Genomic DNA, 12,156 nt, shown 5'->3' on the forward strand with positions numbered 1-12,156 from the left:
TGCACACATACTTTTACATATACTCATACATAGTCATGTATCCACACTACACACATTTTCTTACACACACACACAAATATACACATACTTACTCTCTTATACACACAACACACATATTTTCTTACACACACTCACACACATACATACTATCTTACATATACACACACTCACACTCACTCTCTTACATACATTATACACATTTTCTTACACACACATGCACAATCTTACACATATGCACTCACACTCTCTTACACACACACACTCACACACACACACATATACACACTGCATGAATGTGTAAGAGGAACACAGCAGATGTTATCTATTTGGACTTTAGCAAAGACATGATAAAAAAAAATGTCCCATGAAATTTTACTTGCAAAACTCATTCAAATTGGCTGGAATAGGAAAACTCTGATGCAGATTGAAAACTGGCTCCAAACCCATAAACCAGAGGTAATGGAACCGATGACTTAATGGCCACAGATCTAGCTGCAAGGAGGTGTTTAGCAGAATGTCCCAGGAGTGACCGTGAGGACTGAGTTTATTAAAAATCTTTATCAAGGAGTTGGAAAAGCTCATCCACAGGAAGCACCTGAATTCTGCCAGGAATACTAAGTTGGCCAGCATTAGAGAAAGGACAGAGGCTCAAGGCCTTGAGGAGATGAACAAACAAAGAAGTCAGAATCGTGGGAAGGAAAGAGGAAGGATGGAACAAAATAGACCCACCTGGGGAAATACCAATCTTCTTGTCTGCAGAGTCGGTTATAGAATCGTCAAAGGAGACAGAAAAGTGTATGGTGGAGACAAGCCCACAGGAGACATGGCACACATCAGGTACAGTTTAGAGACACTGTCCAGTGACCAGTAACGAGGGTCCGAATTTGTGAGGCCTAGAATTTCAGAATCTGTGGGGTTTCTCCTTAAGAAAAACACTGAAGAGATAGCTCAGTTGGCAAAGTGCTTACCTTGTACTCACAAAGATTTGAGTTTTTGCTTCAGAACCCACATTTAAAAAGCCAACTGTGATAGTGTATTCTAGCAATCCTAGCATGGGGTGGGGGTGGGGGGGTGGGTAGAGATGAATGGATTAGGCAGCCAGTCTAATGTAATTGTTGAGTGGCCAGAGAGAGAGAGAGAGAGACCCTGTCTCAACCAACAAGGTAGCTAACATCTGAGGGATGACATTTGAGGCTGTCTCCTCTGCTCTTCCCAGGCACGTGCAAACACACACACACACACACAAATCAATACATACTCTCTCTCTCACATACACATACACAGGCTCTCTCTCACACACACATGCACAAGCGCACATGCATGTACACATACATACATATATGCATATATGCACACGTATAAACATAACATACACAAACACACATACATACATACATGCACACACAGACAAATGCACATACATGTATACATGCATACACACAAACACAAATACATATACATATATACATACATACATACACACACACACACAAACATGCATAGACCTCCACACACGTTAGCAATTTAAAATTTGGTTTAAAAATTTTGAAAGTAACTGGTACAAATGAAAAGCTAAGGAAGGCTGAATACCTCGAATCTTGACAGAGCATGTTAGAAGGTGACCAAGCATGTTAGAAGATTTTTCTCTTCTTGATTAGGATGAAAGGTGGAAAGATTAGGGTTCTGGGTGCTAGTTGGATTGGAGATTCCTTACTTCCTCATAAATTCCTATGTTGAAATATGACACACAGGTTAATGTTATGTGATGGGGCCTTGGGAGGGTGACTGGATCATGAGAGTGGAGTGCTCTTAAATGACATTTAGTGCCATTTTAAGAGACCCAAGGAAACTTGCCTGCCCTTCTGCCTATGCAGCTAAAATAAGAAGACATCTGTCTATGAAGGAAGCAAAACCTTGAAGACACTAAATCTATGACAACTTGGACTTTGGATTTTCCAGCTTCTATAATGGTAAGGAACAGGTTTGTCCATCCTCCAGTTGCCGACCTTATACCCATGACTATATAGACACTACTAATTGGACTCAAGGTAATTTTCCCCCTAAGGACATGAAGTTAGAAGGTCATGGTAGGGGGATCTAGAAAGAGTTGGAATGGGGAGTGGGAGGCAGATATAATTAAAATACATTGTAATGTATCAATTCTCCAAGAATACATAAAATATATTAAAAATAAGTGTCTGATACTATCCAGTTTGCAACATATTTTTACTGCATCTGTAAAGGACTAAGATACTAAGTAACACTGGCCTGTGAAGACCCATCTAGTTGAAAACTAACTGGGGATTGTGTGCAGATTATAAATGGACATATACCTCTTCTGGGTTTAAGCATTTTACAGCTCTGTTGTAAGTCCTGTATAATATTTTGCACATTAATTTCCTTGAGAAGGAAGCTCTAAAATGCTGAGTCCACAGCGGGCTTCCATGTTTCTGGCTGGAGTCTGAATGCTGCTTCTGCCTGGTTACCAGAGAAGCAAAAATGCTCTGCTCCCTAGTGATTGAATTGGGCCTCATTTCTGGCCAGTGGAGCAGGGACAGAAGTGACACACACTGTGAGTCCCATGGAGACCATGAGTAGAAGGTGGCAGGAAAAGAGACACCTGAATCACTGCTTGGAGGGGAACCAGCCTGGAAAACTACCTTGCCCATGTTAGGTACAGTGATACAAACAATAAGTAAGTTTTTTTTTTCTGTGTTTACCTCTGCTGCTCTGAAATTATTATGGTCATGATCATGACTAGGAATTGAGTGGTTTGCATAGGCTCTGCATCATTCAATCTACCTAAATGGAGATTTCATCCTCTATCCGAGGAGAAAAATGGAATTCCAGTCTATCAATATCCAGACTATTTCTTGCATGGCCACCTTATTGATTCATTTTGCATTGCTGAGGTATTTTAATATTTGGCTTTTGTATGTGTTTATATATGTATTTGAGTTTGCTGCTTTAAAGCCTCTTAGAGTGCAGTGGAAAAATCAAATGGGTAAGTAAGTACCTAAAATAAACATATCTAAAGGAGATCACTAAGAACAAAAACATTCATATGCTTAGCACAGGATGCTTGGGCAATAAATAGCAAACTGCCATTCATGTGTACAAATGAGTTATTACTAATGCAGAAAGCAACAGTAGGGTATTCTGGAAAAATTATAGATTAGACAAGGATTAGATTCAGATTAGAGGGAGAGGTTTCAAATAAAAAGAGATTATGGGTTGTGTACTAGAGGTGATTGCTCTGTGCAGATATACCCAGAATGAGTAATTCTTGAATAGAATTAGTTAAACAATACTTTTAGGTAGATAGATAAAGCAGAGTGGGGAAAAGGTAAAGGACAGTATTTACAGGTGAATTAAGAAATTTGGAATTCAGATGACTATGTGCATGTGTGTTTAATAATAAGTAGATTAAAGGAAGAGAAAAGTAAGGAAAAAATAAACGAAAAAAATCCTTTGAGACCAGAGACTGGTTATCACCATAGACTCTGCTCCTGTGAGAAAGTACACATGATACCTGGGGCAAGGCACGTTATAGAAGGCTTAGGCAGCTGGTACTTGACTATCTTGTACTTCATTTAAATTTGGAGTGATCTCTAGAGGTGGATGAATGGGGAGAGGAGGGCTGGTATGGAATCATGGAGCGGGGCTAGTGGAATTAACCAAGGTCATGACTGGAGATATAGAGGGTGTGTGAATTGAAAAAAAAGTTCTTCAGGATAGAATTTTGTATATCATACAAGTATTTTGGTGAAACTATGAAATGCTTTTCCTGTAGACCAGTGGTCAAGTCTAACAAATTCATAGGGTTCAAAGCAATTAGTAAAAATTAGTCTTGATATGTCATGAGTTGTGTTCTTTATGACCCCTTTAAATGAGCAACTTGAAAATGAGACTGTAGTAAAGAGCAAACAGAACAACCTCTTCCTCTCTGAGGTAGGTTAGAGGATGAAGCAGAAAGCGGAAACCCCAGAATTGCCTAGTTTCAGGCCTCCGAAACTCGTGGCACAGTCTCAGACCCCTTTCCCCATGATCAGGCAGCTGTTACCCTGTAGACTTCTCAAGCCAGGGCAAGTCCTGAATCTTATTTTACTTGTTGATGCAACACCAGTTGCAGGACATCTTTCTGGTGAGAATACTCTGAAGAGCTTTATGACTGATAACATTGACTGTCAACAGAATCTAGAATTACCTAGGAGCCCAAAATCCTGAGCATGTCTGTGAGGGATTTTCTACGTAGCATGCAGGTAAGGAGGCTGGTGTACATTATGGGTGGCAACATTCCCTGGGCTAGGCTTCCATGAGTGAGTAAAATCAAGAAACTGAGCTGAGCACCAATATTCATCACTGTGATTCCTGACAGTGAACCAACTGTGACAAGTCACCTCATGATCATGGCACCATGCCTTTCCAACCATGCGGAACTGACTGTACTTTCAAACTATGAGCCAAAGTAAAACCCTTTCATTTTCCAAGTTGCTTTTATCAAGTGTTTTGTCAAAGCAAGAAGATGGAGAAGAGGGAGGGGGAGAGAAAGAAGAAGAACAAGGAAGAAGAGGAGGAGGAGGAGGAGGAAGAAGAGGAAGAAGAGGAGGAGGAGGAAGAAGAGGAAGAAGAGGAGGAGGAGGAGGAGGAGGAGGAGGAGGAGAAGGAGAAGGAGAAGGAGAAGGAGAAGGAGAAGAAGAAGAACTAAAACAAGTCCCAAGGAGGCTCAGGGTATTGCTTAGTGAGAGGGATGTGTGCAAGAGAAAGAACCATAGTTGGTAGTTTTATAAAAGACCTGTTCTCAAGAGAAACTTATCATGTGTGACTCTGTCTGAGCTAATCACATCTCAAAGCTCCCACCTCTCCATACCTCCCAATGGGAGTTAAATTCCAACATGAGTCTCAGAGAGACCATCCAAGCTATACTATGTGGGATGTAGACAGGTACTCTAGTACATATGCTTAGTTTTACTTCGGTTCCAAAGAGCCTGAAGGTGGCTGACTGTGGTCATTGGTCACTAACTATATTCTTCTGGTCCTTAGATAAAGTCATAAGCTCAGAATTCCATTTCTGAGCTATAGGCCAAATGAAAAAAGTATTCTAATAGCCACTCCAATTAGAAAGGATCTTAATAGGGAGTTAAAAACATTTTTGAGTTCTGGTAGAAAGGCAGAGCATAGGGCTTACAATCATAACCCCCCTTTTTTCCAATTGTACAGCTCGGTAGCATGAAGGACAGTTGCATGGTTTGACAACCACCACCACCATCCATCTGCAAACTTTGGCATCATTCCAAATTGGCACTCTATTCCTATCAGAGAATAAGTTTCAACACCTCCCCACCAGCCCGTGACAACCACTGTTCTATTTTCCATCTCTGTGATATTGGCTATTGTAGGGAGCTCATGCAAGTGAGATCCCACTGTATTTGTGTTTCTTTGGCTTAGTTCACTGAGCATGCCATTCTCCAAGTTGACCAATGAGGTGCTGTGTGTCAGAACTTCCTTCCTTGTAAAGGGGTTAATGAGTTTGTAATTCACATGATTTCCTTCCAAAGAGAGAAGCAGTATGCTCAGCATTTCCCATGTCATCTGAGCAGGGGACCATTATTTTTCTGGAGTACCTCAAGGCATTGCTGCTCTGTGAAACATAATACAGGAAACACTGATCCAACCCTTTCTTTAGTTGGCTTTTTCCAGCTTCACCAGAAAGTGTGAAAAAGAACACTTGACAGCAACTTGGGTCTGGAGGTCTCCCAAGTCCCAAGGCTGAGCACACAGTTGTGGCTGTGTCTCCTACAGTGTGCTGCATTAGTGCCTTAGGTTGTGAATGCAAATATAGATCTGAACCAAATACGAGAGCATCTGGCTAAAACCGTAGTTCTCCCATCTTAACCAGCCATCCAAACACAGTGTCTTTGCATCTGGATGACACCCAGCATGCTAGCGATTTTCCTTGTTTGTTTTTCTCACCATCAAGCTTAGTACAGGGTGATATACAACCTGCAAAGCCCCAGGAGAGTCCTCATTGCCAGTTCTGCCACTCTCTGCTCTGTTCCTTTCCTTTCTGGCCCCTTAGACAGGATTGTAAGAACTTCCCTAGAATTTTCCACGGTCCCTCATTCTCATCCAGGTTTTCTCCATCTCATCATAAATTTTCAAGCACCTCGTCTGTGATGCAAGACAGTGGAGACTTATGCTGTACAAGGCACACAGATCCTTGATTACAGATAGCTTTTTGCTTGTGCTGAGGCCATCACAGCCATATATTCTTAGCTTAGATCACTGAGATTCAGAGGTCAGCCTGAACATTCATCAGCCCATTAGTTAGGTCAAATTTTCCTGCTGACCAGCTTAACCAACCCATATGCAATCTTGTACTATGTTCTGTGTATTGTACTGTTACTTTCGGTTCAGCTAGTCTTGGACTTGGGAACTAGTTCGGATTTTTTGATAGTGGTGTCATTTCAGTAGGACTACTTGGTTGACTCTCTGTTCCATAACGTTACTACTTATAGAAGAATTTATAACTGTGGTACTTGTTCAGTTCTAACTTCTCCACATTCCTTGAGTAGCAGCATTACAGAAGACTACACCAAGAAGAAAGAAACATGCTATTCATTTAATTGGAGATGTTTCTTAGGCGATATGTTTTTTTGTATGCTGTCAGGAGACAGGTGTTGGTTTATTTCTGTGAGGAGGCACACATATGTTATGACCTAAAGTAAGAATAACACAGTGTGCTATTCCCTCCAGAAGGAGAACCATGCAGAAATGTGAATCTCTGGGACCTGAATCTCATGCAGAATGTGTTTTCCAAGAGTGGGCTGGGTCAGCATAACTGCATGAGGCACAACAGACAATTATATAAAAAAAAAAGAAGTGGTAAGTGATAAGGGGCTTATAAAGTGACAGGAGAGGAGGGGAGGCATCTAAACTGGACTGGATAGGCAAGGGGAGTTAAGGGAAGACTTCCCAGAGAATAGAATATTAGAATAGACTCCACAAAAAGTTGGAGCCTCAGCAGGTTTGTGAAGAGTATGAAGATATCAAAAATTGGCCCATGTTCAGGGCAATGCAGGTGTAGAGTCCCAAAGACAAGAAGAAAAGTAATGTTGAATGTTGTTGCCATGCCTTCCTGGACCATGGGGCCTGAGGTGGGAAAAAGAAGATGAGGAGGATGGGAAGAAAAGCAAGGGACCTTGAGAGCTTCAATATTGAGAAGAACTTCAGTGATGAGAAGTGTTTACTTTATCCTGAGGCCCATGGGGCCAGAATGAAGGGTCTTAGTAGAGGAACAGTAATGTGTCAATGAGGTGTTGTGAATATTACCATGCTATTGGGTTAAAGGTAGATGAGAGGGGTAGACAAGTCAATTTGCAATATGTTACAATAATACAAATAGGAAATCATAGTTTCTTGGTTGGAAAGAGAGGGTACTGGGAAATAAGTACCAGCCTGGAGAGATTGCTCAGTAAAGGACTGGCTAAAGCAGTGACTGTATAAGCATGACACCTTGAGTTTTGATTCCCAACTTCCATATTTAGAAGTCAAATAGGAGAAACATATCTGTAGTAGGAGCTCAGATGCCAGGGTCTTGATGCCCATCAAGTCTGGCTGAAATGGCAAGGTCAGTGAGAGACCCTGTCTCAAAGAGTAAGGTAGAGAAGCACTTAATACACCCAATGCCAAAGTTGAGCTTCTATATATGCCTACTCAGGTAAGCGCATCTGCGCATAAATACCACACGCACACATACGCATGCACACACGCACGCACGCACACACGCACAGGCACATGCACAGGAGCAAGTCTAATGGCAGATCTTGATTGTCCACATGATTGGATTAAGAAATCACTTAATGTATTAATGAGGCCTACATTTGGCTCTACATGTGTGAGAGCTTTCTTAGAGAAGATTGACTGTGAAAGGAAGACCTACCTTGAATGTTAGTGGTACTATTTCATAGGCCAGGTCCCCAAATTAGATAAAAGGGAGAAGAGGAGAAAGACAGTCGATCACTGACATTTACCTTCCTTTTCCCCCTGCCTAGTGCCCTCTATCACACAGATTCCTTCATGGTCCTCTGAACTCCTCCGAACTGTAAACCGAAATAAAGCCCTCATCCCTTCAGCTGTTCTTCATCAGCAGCAAGAATGGTAAGCAGCATAGCAAGAAATGATAGGAGGTGGTACTGATGGTGGGGACGTTTAGGAAGAGATCTTTAGATGTCTTTCAGCTTTTCATTGCACTGAGAGGATCACAGTGGCGTTCTCCAAGTTAAGGTCCATCTGTTAACTGAAGGGTGCTCATGAGGTCACATTTGGAAGAAACCAGGATGCCTTTATACAGGAAGCCATCTATGTCCTTCTCAGTGTCTTGAGGGTAATGACAGTCACAAGTGTGCTATACCATTGCTCTTTGTTTTCTGACACTTAGAGACATTTATTGTGATTGTCAATGGGAAGGGCACCGTAGATAGATATAGTACAGAAGGACACCTTCCTGCAGTAGAATTCTAGGAGACCTGCAATAAGAAGAACATATGCCTGCAAAACTGAGCAGCAAGGATGCTAATACTAACTGTAACGGAAAACTGCAAGTTTCAGAAAATGATGCATTATGATAGGGTACAGATATGTTTCAAAAACGAGTTTATGTCTGTTGAGCACAGGAAGGTTCATACAAAATAGTAGAAATAGTAACTGTTGCATGCTGGAGGTAGAAGGCAAACAGCGTTGCATGCTGAGATTGGGAGGCAAGGGAAAGTAGAGGGAACCATTCTTCTTTTGACATTTTAGAAACAATGGCGTTTTGGAGAGGAAGTCACACCTCAACCTACATACAAATGAATGGACCTTAGAAGGTTTGAACGATGAGAACTGCCTTCATGCAGTAGAAAGTTCTTAGTTTGATATTCCCTACTCTTCTGGTTGGTTACTCTAGAGACGGATGGCATGCAGCAGGACTTTGATATCATAGTGGGCAAGTCCTTACTGAAGGCCCGACCTCAGTTCTCAGAGGTTTCCAGTGGCCTGGGAGGCCAAGTTTGGAGTGAGTCACACACAAACAAGACAAGTGTTATTTGGTTCAAAAAGTTGTGCTTGTTGAATGAACCCATGAGCTAAGAACTGCCTGAGGCTACCAAGAAGGAGAGAAAGAGGCAGAGCAAGCAGGAATATTTCAGAAAGTCTTTTTGTCCTGGAAGAGCTGGAGTCATTTGGAAACTCTGTTTGCTGCCCCACAGAGCTTAGGTTGAAGTTATCTTTGGATTGGATGGTACTATTCTGTAGAAACGACTGGCTTAGATAATTATAGAATAGACCTTTCTCATGGGGCTCGCCTTACAATCTGCTCACAGCTGAGTTGGAATATTTAACAAATGCTTTTCTGAACAACATTCTGTGTAATTTTATTATATTTGGATTTCCCATCCTTTGTGAAGAGAATAAATAGCTTTCTTGTGAGTAGCATTTATAGTAATACAGCTGTAATTAGTCTTATTACTTTGCAGGGTTTTTTTCTCTCCTTGTCTTTTTTTTTTTCTTCCAGTCTGGGGCCCTGGGTTCCAATAGTGTCTTTTTGTGACTTGATCTTGATCTTGTTGGTCTACAACAATTGGTTGATACGATGTATAAATCTTGTGTTTATAACCTGCCAGGTTTTGTTGAGAAGTTTGGCTTTTCCCCTTTACAAGCTGTTTAAGAGTTCCAGCCATACAGTCCAGATGGTTTTCTATCCCTTTGGTACTTCGCTTGGTGGTTGATTATTCTGAGATGTTTGAAGGATATTCCAGGGTTGGATAGTAGGATGGGGATAATTTCTATAGTTATTCCAGTTATTTATGCCTTTGCTGGCATGAAAGAATAGTCAGTCTATCAAAGTCTGGAAATCACTTGAAATAAATGGTCCTGTATATTTTAAAATCAGGAGGAGAAGCCCTAGGTTTTGAGTAACCATTAATAAAAAATAATTACATTCGGTTAACGCCACTTGCTGATGTCCAGACAAGAGTGAATTGATAGATGGAGGGCTGGTTTGTAGCTTTAGGCTTATTGGAAAGTACTTGTTTCCTATTCCTTTACAGAGGAGAGATGTCAGAGGCCACATCAAGAGCAATCTGTGTCCACACCACATACTTGCAGGTTGATTGAGATACACAGACAGAAAAGTATTTCCCATGAGCTCTAGATAAGTGCATTCCATGTAGATGCTCAGCATATTTGGGATTTGGGATTTCTGACCAGTGTTATACAAGACTGCTTTTCCTGTGGGTGAATAACAGAACATAGCACAAATTGGATGTGCAAAGAATATAGTCTTTTTGGCAACATGGATGATACATATGGACATTTGTCAGGTTTCCTGACAAAGATGGCAACTTGGGTGGTAGGCAAAAGGTGGCAGGCAGTCAGCAAAACAGAAAATCAACAAACTTCCAGAATAGAGTCAGCTCTTAGTGAGAACTTACCCTGTAACCAAAGGCCACTGGGAAACCTCTGTGATTGGACATGTTGAATTTATTGCTGCTTCAGTGGGAGTATGTAGATCTGTAAGGAGCATTGGAATAGGAAGATGCTGCAAAGAACCTTGTGTGGGATGCAGGCTTTCCTTGTTTAATTTGAGGAGGGGCTTAGGAAGCCAATTGTTAGAGTAGGTTGAACATTATTAGTGATTAGGGCCAATTCTATGAATGGGTATCTCTATAAATCATATATCTATGGAGGTCAGGCTAGGCAGGACAAAGACAAAGTTGAGATTTTGAAAAATGTAGGAATCAGCAATAGAAGAGAGAAGCATGGCTTTGAATGTCATCCAGTCAGAGTGTGTGGTTTTAGATTATTTCTCTTTAGCTTGGATGGGCAAGGGCAACTCATGACAACATCTTCTCTTTTGTGTCTGAATCACTTACTCCCAGATGTTGACAGTGGTTTGCTTTCTTTCTCAGATGGCAGTGAACAACAGCATCTTGCTCCTAACTGCCTGGTTATCTGTTTGATGAAGGGCTCCCATAATGACTGCCAGTACCTCACTGATAACATGGCTGGCCCTATCTGTGTGGAGCAGGACAGTCTAAGAGGTAGAACACTGATAGGACACGCCTTCTCTACACTTAAACATGCACCTACTACCCAGGATTCTTTACTATGATTACCATGTTGTGCCACAGACCTCAAGAAATTACCCTTCTCGTGTTGACCTTTGTCCCCTCTGATTGCCACCTCTTTATCATAGTTCCTTTTCCCAGTCATTGGTACTTACCGTTCTGTGACCTATTTCTGTGAGTTTCTACCATTTTAAATCTTACCCACAGGTTAAGACTGGGCAAAAATTAGCATAACATTCTTCAGGTTTAATCTGTGCTGGTATGAATGACAAGAATTTATAATTCTGTCTTTTATTAAAAGTCAAAATTATCAGTGGACTCACTTGAGAATCCTATCATTCTGAGTTATTGGTGGAGGCCTGGATTCAGAGACACTGGAGTTTTTTTTTTTTAAGAATTATTTGTTTATTTTATGTCTATGAATACATTTGTTGCTCTCTTCAGACACACCAGAACAGGGCACTGGAACCTATTACAGATGGTTGTGAGCCACCATGTGGTTACTGGGAACTGAACTCAGGACCCCTGGAAGAGCAGTCAATGCTCTTAACTGCTGAGCCATCTCTCCAGCCCCAAAGCTTACAACTGGAGTTTTGTTTTAATTGTTTGAAGATCTATGAACAAGAGTGCACCCATCCTTCCAGCTCATTCAAGGTACAACTGTGCTTTCCCTGCCAGAGTTGAGCACATGCTATCCTTACTATATCTGTGTTAGTTACGTTGGTTGTTGTGGCCAAACATCTGACAAAAAGCAACTAAAGTAGGGGTTCTTTTGGCTTACAGTCTAGATAGATACAATTATCTTGTCAGAGAAGGGATGCTGAGGGACTGTGAGGTCCTGATCATTTTCAGTTCACAATTTGAAAGCAGAGAGAGATGGATGATGGTGTTCAGATCACTCTCTCCCTCCTTTTCTATTCTATGCAATCCCCTAGCCCACGGGGCAGTGCAACTCACATCCAGGATAGGACTTCCATTCTCAATTAAACCTCTCTGGAAATGTTCTCACAATTATGTCCAGATGTGTGTCTCCTAGGTGATTCTAAAT

General features: G+C 41.4%; 1 pseudogene; it reads left to right on the forward strand.

The window, feature by feature from the left end:
* The first annotated feature begins 8,958 nt into the window (after positions 1–8,958).
* Positions 8,959–12,156, forward strand: part of LOC114623177 — a 37,379-nt pseudogene continuing 34,181 nt past the window's right edge.

Source organism: Grammomys surdaster, unplaced genomic scaffold, assembly GCF_004785775.1.
Source record: "Grammomys surdaster isolate TR1022 unplaced genomic scaffold, NIH_TR_1.0 194, whole genome shotgun sequence".
In the NCBI taxonomy this organism is placed as follows: domain Eukaryota; kingdom Metazoa; phylum Chordata; class Mammalia; order Rodentia; family Muridae; genus Grammomys; species Grammomys surdaster.